Raw genomic sequence first — 8327 nt, 5'->3', positions numbered from 1 at the left:
ATGCCTCTTCCCTTGCTCCCTCCACGCATGTTTTTAACCTGGGTTTGACTTTTTTACCAGACCCGACCTCACTGGCTGGCTAACAGCTCTGGTCTGGAGCACAGCAATTGAACATCTTTTTATTTCCATCTCAGTGCAGTTTTCTCTGCTTTCAAGTACTTTTTCTTCTTTTTCTTTAGTGTATCATGCAAAATCTGGCATATTTTGAACTTTTTTCCTCGAGCCCGAGTTCTTCTTCACCAACTGCACCATTTTAATTTCCCAGCGAGAGCGTTATACCAGAAATTCCTGAGTGTTGCCTGCCTTTACAGAGCCAGTTGTGATCTTGGTCCTGCAATACTTTGTGTCAGCAAATGGAGAGGGAAGCAACCATTAACAGTTCTGGATGTTGTGCTGGATGTGTAGGATCACTTTGATATTCATCTCTATTCTCCTTTCCATTTGGATGTTATGCAAAAGGAGATGATACTTGGTTCTTTTGTATATTCCTCTCAGTCATGGCATATAATTTTGGCGCTTGCTCTGTTTCTCTGTCTTTATTTTAAGCCCAGTTTCTGAAACAAGCTGCATGGATATAAATCCACAGCCTCTCCCCAGTTCTTGCGGTGATTAATGATTCACATGAGCATGACTGAAACTGGAACGTATCCCTCTTTGCCCTTGGTCCCATCTGAACATACGGCTGCTGAGCGAGACAGAACCTTATTCCCTGAATAAAAAGTTTTCTCTTTACCGTACCCTGCACTCGCAACGCTTTCAGGAGCCTCCTTCTCCACTGGAAGGGGCCGAAAGTGGTGTCTGCCTGCAGTCCGTCCCTGCCTGTGCTTCCGGCGCCGTGGCCAAAACTGTACTGTCATTAAGTGAGAGCTCGATCTGTTGGCTGGGAATTGCCCGTGCGTAGGCCAGCTTTCTTCAAGCTGCCTCGCTTGCTGTGCAGTAAGAGCATATAGATTGACACACACTGGCATAGTCTAGTCTATCATGATGTCATTTGTTTTCTCACCCCGCTGGTGGCTCCCCATGTAAGCAAAAATCTCCTTCAGGAGTCTTCTGAATTTTAAAGGCACTAAGAAGCTGCATCTGGACCCCTTGTCCTTACAATATAGCTTGGCAAAATTGATGCTTACTGCTTTTTCAACATGGGAGGATCCTGTTTATCTCTGAGCCCAATGGAGATCGTCCTTCTCCTGCTCTCTGGGATCCCGTCACTTTGCCGCTCTGACCCCACCTCCATCTGTTTGTTGCTTTGCACCCTTCATCCCTCCTCTGTTTCTTCGCACAGCGCTCCACAGTTTGGAAATGTTTTCTCTGGCGTTGCCTGTTTGCTTTTACGTGCCGTGCTTCAAGCCGGGGAATCACTCCTGGAGGAGTGGGAAAGGGCACCGGTTACAGAGCTGCGTGCAGAGCAGAAGAGGACCGTGCATTATTTCCTTGACTTCAGCGTGCCCTTCATTTCTTCTTCTTCCAGGCTGTTCAGAGTCACAGATGCCCAGCTGCTTCCTTGCACTATGCTCTCTTGTTGGAGGCTGTATGTGCCACTGTTCTGGCGCAGGATACCCCTTTTTATGTCAGAGCCTATAAGGGAATGGGTTTTGGGGGAGGACACGCTGTGCAAGTCAAGCTTTCAGAAAGAGGAGCTGTGCGTCTCTGAACACAAGCTGTAATGGAGAGACTAGTCTCAGTGAGGAGGTTTTCCGTGTTTGATTTAAGTGGCGTGCAAAACTTGGAAGCAAAAAGCTTTGCAGACTTGCAGAGACAGGAGGCAACTTGTGTAGATCCCTAGACTCAGCCCTTTGCATGCTCCCTTCTGTGCTTCAGCCGAGCCCTATGGCAGGTGAGATGTTCCCATGATGGATACAATGCAGCATCTCATAGACTGGTGGTTTTCAAAGCCTGTGTCTGCAAAGAGGCTAAGAAAGAGGAGGAAAATTTCAGCTTTAAGTCAGTTTTGTACAGTGTGCCAAACCTCTGCCCACTGTCTCTGGGACATTAATCATCTACATTTGAAAGCTGAGAAGACTTTTTTTTTAACTTCTGGGCCAAATCCTGGGTCCTTACTCAGACAGAAGTTCTGTGGAAGTCAATGGGAGTGTTGTCTGAGCAAAGACTGCAAGATGAGGCCCATAAACCCTAGTGATCTGGAGGGTAACCACACAGAATGCTTTGTAACACCAAGAGGCATGTTTGGTCCTCAGGACTCCTGCTGGGCAAGTCTACTATGCATCCTTCCCCTCTCAGCCAATGTGAGACTTATCGGGCTCTGTCCCTGCAGAGGATAAAAGCGTGGTAGGAGTTTTAGCCGGGACCTGTTCTTTGCAGAGGGAAAGAAAGAAGTCCACAGAGCCGTCGTTCTGTGGATTAATCTCTTAGAAAGGAAATACGTGTTGAAAAGTGGCAGTGGTTGCACGAATACTTCTTGCATGACGGAAGAGAGAGTAATCCACATGAATTTATTGCCATACAAAAGAAAGCTCTTGCTTGTTCCTGGGAGAGGCAGCTCGTATCAGTATATTGAGCTCTCCAGCAAAATGAAGCCACAAGAACCATGGAAGCTCCATCAACAAGTAAGCAGGGCCTAGGGAGTGTTTCGTATGAGCAGATTCACTCCTTAAGTTGTAGGACCTATCAGATCTGGGAAGATGAGGTGGAAGGAAATGGAGGAAGAGAGACTTTGCTGATACAAGCTGGGTTGGTTCCTAATTCCTGTGCTGCCGGATAAGTTGCCCTCCTTCCTACCAGCTGCAGGTCTGACCTTTTGATGGTTCAAGCACTAACATGATCCCGATCCTTGGTTAGGCTTCCTTACTGAAGGTGTAGAACAAATGAAAATAATAGTCAGTACGAACAGTTGTTCAGAAATAGAGTTTATGATCAGCTAATAAGCGTATTGTACTGAGTGCTCATATACTTTACATAGACTGCTCAACGTGTTTCCCCGTCTCTACCTCACTTGGATGGTTGTAATGTAGCATTAGCATTTAGGATACTTTAGACCCATTTGTATAAAGGCCAAATACTTTTTGCCTTACTGTAGCCCAGGGACAGAATTAGGTGTCTGCCCTCCCATCTACTCAAAGAATAGAAGCAGGTCTGCATCCTATTTTACTTGACAGTTTTTTGTTTGGTCATACTTGGCACTGCCACGCCCTTTTTTGAAGGGCTGAAGAGTCATCTGGTTTTGCCTTTAAAAGCAGAAATAGTTAACATGGGGAAAAATTGCTGTGTCTTGTAGAAATATGAGAGCAAGAGAAAAAAGATGGCCAATGCAGTTAAAACCAACTGTGTTTGAAAAAAAAGTAGCACACTGACGCTGGAATTGCATTTGGATCAAAACAGGCAAGAATTAAATTCACTACTTAATATTGTTTCCCTTAGACTTTTCTTTTAAACTTAGCTGGCAAGATAGAGATCCACGCTTGTCCTCAAAGTAAAGTCATTGGCTGGGTGAAGTTTGAGGCTTGGTGAAATTTGACCATTATCTATTTATCATTTTATAAACTGATATTGATGACTGTCATGATTCTGTTCTCCTGATGGAGGTAACGTTCCTTTTTTTCCATGAGAGCATTGTCTTCCTCAAGACAGCAGTTTCCAATTCTTGATTTGCAACTCTGAAAATAAACCACTATCAAATTATAGAGATGAAAACTGGCTGTTAAATAAACCAACCTGCGGCCAGAGCAGTAACAAGGGTCATTGTAAGAAGGTAGAGTTCCCACCTGGCTTTGGCACACCGAGCACGTTCAGCCTGGATATTTGTCAGTGCTTTTTTCCTTCCGGCAGTTTTCATTTATTGGCTGCGAGTTAGGGCTTCCCCTTGCAGGACCTCTCTGGGTTCCTGCCTCCCGTTCCCTCCTGCTTTAGACTGACTGTCAACCTTGCATTTTCCTGGCTCGGAGGTAGTGAAGTCCACTGGATCAGGAGAGAGCCAGCAAAACAGCTCGGCTGCGGTGCGCAGGGTCCTAGAACCTGACCGTAGGTTACGTGTGCTGTGCGGGCAGAAAAACGTCCTCAGCGCCTGCATACGTTCATGCCCTGGCTGTCAGTGTGTGCTCCAGTCTGAAAGCAGGGCGCGGATTCAGCGTGCCCTGAATTTGCTTGATGACTCCAGCTGGCTGGTCCAGAGGTGGCTGTGTTTCAAAGGGCACTGTTTTCTTGTATCGGCTTTTTTTGTTTCCAACACTGAAGTCACTGGGGTTGTGCAAGGTTGGTCCCTTGTTTTTAAGGTCCTTTAGGGAAAAGTTGATACCGAAATGGGGATAGGACAGCTTCTGGTGTTTATTGCCTGGGAACAGAAGGTAAAACAAGTCCTGCATTCTGACTACCCAGTTCTTCCCTTGAAGTGCTCGTGTGCTCAGATTCTCATAGACTACATGTTGTTGCACTACTCCTCTGGCTTTTAACGAGACTCTCCTGTACTTTGCAGTGGAATTGCATAAATCGCAACAAAGTTAGAGGCAGAGCTGTGTCTTCGGTGCAGGCTCTGGGTGCCTGTTAACCAAGGTTGCACATAGGTCTGAAAGAAGGATTTAACCCATAGCCTTGCTTCAGGTGTCCAGTAAGAAGTGATTTTTGTAAGATTCCCTCTGTAATTCAGGGTTCATCATCTCTAAGAAGAATAAAAGCGTATATTTCAGAGTCAAATGATTAAGTCTTCTCTCCCCTCCCCCCCCTTTTTTTTTTTTTTTAATTTCAGGGTGAGCTTTTGACTTAATTCTGGGGACAGTTTTACCTGGGTGAAAACTGAGTAAGGATGGCGGGACTTGGCTTGTTATCATGGGGGAAGCAGGGATAGAGGTTTATAATTGAAAATAATGTGTAAAAAGCTTGTTTTGAATTTATCGATGGAATGTAAGGGACTCGAGGGGGGTTCTGCATCCCCTCAGATATGGTACTTAATATTTATGCTTTCGTTGCACCTTGACAAACATTTCACGTAGTTATTGCTTTGCTTGAATATGGAAATATGTTAATTACGGCCTTTATTCCGCTGCCTGCTCTTTTCCTCAGCCTTTTCTATTCAACCCTCTAGGTGGCCCAGCACAATGTGGCTTCTTTTCTTTCAATGAGCTCTTTCCACACTAATAGGGTCCAGGGTGATGTGGAGAACCATGTGCACAAAATTGGTGCACCACCCCCCATCCCTTTGTGGGTATGTCAGGTTAAATTCATATCAGCAGGAGGGTCACTGCCATGATTTTCAATAGCGCGAGATGAGGTGATGACTTCAGACAATGGTGCCACACTCTCCAGTTGGAGACACTTGCCTCACCAGTTGCAGTAGTTAATTAATATGCTAAAAATAGAAGCCAGTGATACAAATCGCTGCCTGTTGTACAACAAAGACTGGGCATGTGTAGCTTTGATAGCCAAGTTTATGGTGCTTGTTATGGAGGGAAGTTAGTTTAGAGCTAGAGGCAATGTAAGACTTTCTGGATGCTGAGCTTTAGTCACTCTGGGCCTCTGGCCATTCGCTCGCTGTCTCATTTGCATTATGAATGACATTAAGGGAACTAACAAGGTTATTGGGCATAGAAATGTTCTCATGTGACCCCACGTGGAAGCAGACCTACAGCAGTGCTAGTTGGCAGGGGCACTGTGGCTCTTTATTCAGCTTCCTAGGAAGACTGTTTCTGGGAGTAGATATAAAATCAACCACGAGAAAACCGGTGTTTGGATAATGTGAAGGTCCTGATGCAAGCCCCTAGGAGGAAAGGAAGTTCAGAGAGCAGGCTGGAGCTGTCCCCTTCACTCAGCACGTGCCTGGCCGGTGCTGAGCATTGAGTACAAGACGTGGGAGCTCCCGTTGCTTGGGTCTCCCCACCAGCCACCTGGGGCTGGGTGAAGCTGCTCCGTGGGGTCTCAGTGACCGCGCAGGAGGGTGTGGGTCCACCGGGGCTTCCGAGTGGGTCCATTTCTCCTTGCTGCTGGCTCAAATGATGGGTGGGAGGGGGTGGAGTCTAGTTCTCACCCACTGGATCGTAGCTTCCATAGGGACTGTCCAAATACCGGCAGAGTTTGAGAGGTTTCGCATTATCTTTTTACTACATCTTCCCCGAAACTTGAGACAAGGAGGGGTAAATTATGGAAAGTCCGTTGCCACCCATAGTTCCCATGCATAACTAGGAGACGGTTTGGTAAGTCCAAAGGTTTAAATGCGGGAGTCGCATCCCGACTTAGGGCCACGTTGGCCAAGTGCAGCCTCATACACACCAATGCAAGCACACGGGATTTGCAAACGCAAGCAAATGCAGTGTGTACAAGAGGAGAAACAGACCTGTGGAGATTTAATTTATCCCTTTTCTAAAGAAGCTAGTGCGATTGCTGATGAATCGCTCTATGTAGGTGACAGCAGATTTTGGGGACGCTAGGTCTCTTCCATAAATGTTGGAACATTCTTAAATTTTATAGACATTTGTTATTTGCTCCATGGACCAGGAGGACACTGGACAGTCACGCAAGCACATAAACATTTCCGACCTTTATAAAAACCTCTCGTTATCGGAGTCCGCTAACAATTCCTGGTTTTCATATTGGACTTTGTAAACTGGTGGCCCAGCGGTCACACTTGTTCCGTGGAGCCACTAGCTACCAGATCAACCCACAGGAATGAGCTACTGCAAGTCACCCAGAGCCGAGTCCCGGGGCCCCCCATCAGTAGCAATGAGTAAGAAGAGAGGCAAAACGGCATAAAATGACGGCTGTTTCAAGGGCTTAAAATCCCACTGTGTTTATGGCCTGCTCTGAAGGTCTGGCCCAATGATAAGTGCAACCACAGGCTGAGGCACTGGGGATAGGGCAGGCTCTGTGAGGAGTGCATATGCTGCGCGTCAGGTAGCCTTATCTATTTCCCCTGGTGCATTTACAGGCTGGATGGGACTAGCTCTTGCATGTGTGTGTATAAATCCACATGAGGTAAATGTCAAAGTGATTTTGATCATGAAAGCGCAATTCCTGTTACCTCGACATGTGCTGAGATCAGCATCCTCAGGGCTGTGTCCCGCACTGATAAGTAGGAGTCAAGGCTCTCCTGTTGACTCACTCATGAGTGGGGGCAATATATCTTAATTTCCAAGATCATCAGCTTTCCTGTGTGCAGTGGGTTCTTACTATTACAATAATGCATAATTATTATTTTTGTAATAATGGCAGTCCATATTCATTGGTTCTGTCTGTGGGAATTTGCTCCTTCAGAAGTGTTTGTCAGAGTGGGATGTCTGCTGAGCTCTCCTGGTAGGAAGGACAGTGGACTTCAGCAGCATGCAACAGTGAGCTTGCAAATGGTCATCTCCTGGTGGCTTCATGAGACAGATAAATCCATGTCAGGATTTCAGCTCCTCCTTTTCTCTCCCCACTTCTAACATCCCCCTTCCAGTCCGTCTGGATGAACGTTATGACCCAAGTCCCAGCCTTACCTGACTGCTTCATTCCTCGTGGGTCCCAGGGACATATTCCAGCCTGGAGAAGAACATGCTGTCTCCACAGCTATTGCAGTATCTGCCAGCTCAGAGTCTGGGAGGCCGAGAACAACTCTCCATGTGTCTAAAACTTGAGCAGTTACGCAGACATCAACAGGGTTACAGAATTTGTGCTAGCTGAACAGAGAGGACTTGGGATCTGCCCTTAACAGAAGGGCAGTTTTCTGTAACAATCTGTTTCTATAAATAGACTGAATATATTGATTGTGGTTTATTTCATATTAAGTATTACTTGGTTTTCCTCTTCCTTCTCTTCCAGTCACCCCAACTGAAAACTGGTAGAGAAGGGTTTGTTAATGAGTTATTGTTGAACCAAACAACTTGCAAACTAAGTTTCATTTTAGGAAGATATCAGTAACCGAGAAAATCTCCTGGAAATGGTATTTAGTAAGACATGCTGATAAGCCAGTGCCTATGGCAGTATCATAAACCATAAAATGGCCTTATAAAGGTCACAAGAACATTTAGGTTTATTTTCATTTCTCTCCTGATCTCCATAGATGTGTGAGAGGAAGTTTTGAAATGTGTTTTCAACTTGTTTGTTAAGAAATAGTAGTGACAAAAGTGATCTTTGTTTTTTTTTTTTTTTTATTACGTAGCTATGGGCTGTAAGTGTTCTCACTTCCTAATTGCAAAGGTGGTAAAGATGGATTGTTAATTTAAATCTCTTACCCGGACAGGTCTTTAAATGCTTGAGTTAATTAAGTAAGTCTTTAAAAATTGACGTGACTAAAAATCTCAGTTTGGTCCTTTGTGATACCTTATTGCAGTTAGTTTTCTGGTAATACAGAGAGCTCTAATGTGACCGAGACCCAAATTTCTGACATAAATTACAGAAAGCCTGCTTCT

At 45.4% G+C, this 8327-nt stretch overlaps 1 protein-coding gene across 1 annotated transcript in view; it reads left to right on the top strand.

The window, feature by feature from the left end:
• The window catches only part of CCND2 (cyclin D2), a 34587-nt gene that overhangs the window by 7382 nt on the left and 18878 nt on the right, over nt 1–8327 (top strand). The gene's annotated exons all lie outside the window — the stretch shown is intronic.

The sequence above is a fragment of the Pygoscelis adeliae genome, unplaced genomic scaffold (genome assembly GCF_000699105.1).
Source record: "Pygoscelis adeliae isolate BGI_AS28 unplaced genomic scaffold, ASM69910v1 Scaffold65, whole genome shotgun sequence".
NCBI classification, from domain to species: domain Eukaryota; kingdom Metazoa; phylum Chordata; class Aves; order Sphenisciformes; family Spheniscidae; genus Pygoscelis; species Pygoscelis adeliae.
The sequence above is the reverse complement of the archived record's forward strand: the minus strand, read 5'-3'. Positions and strand labels throughout refer to the sequence as shown.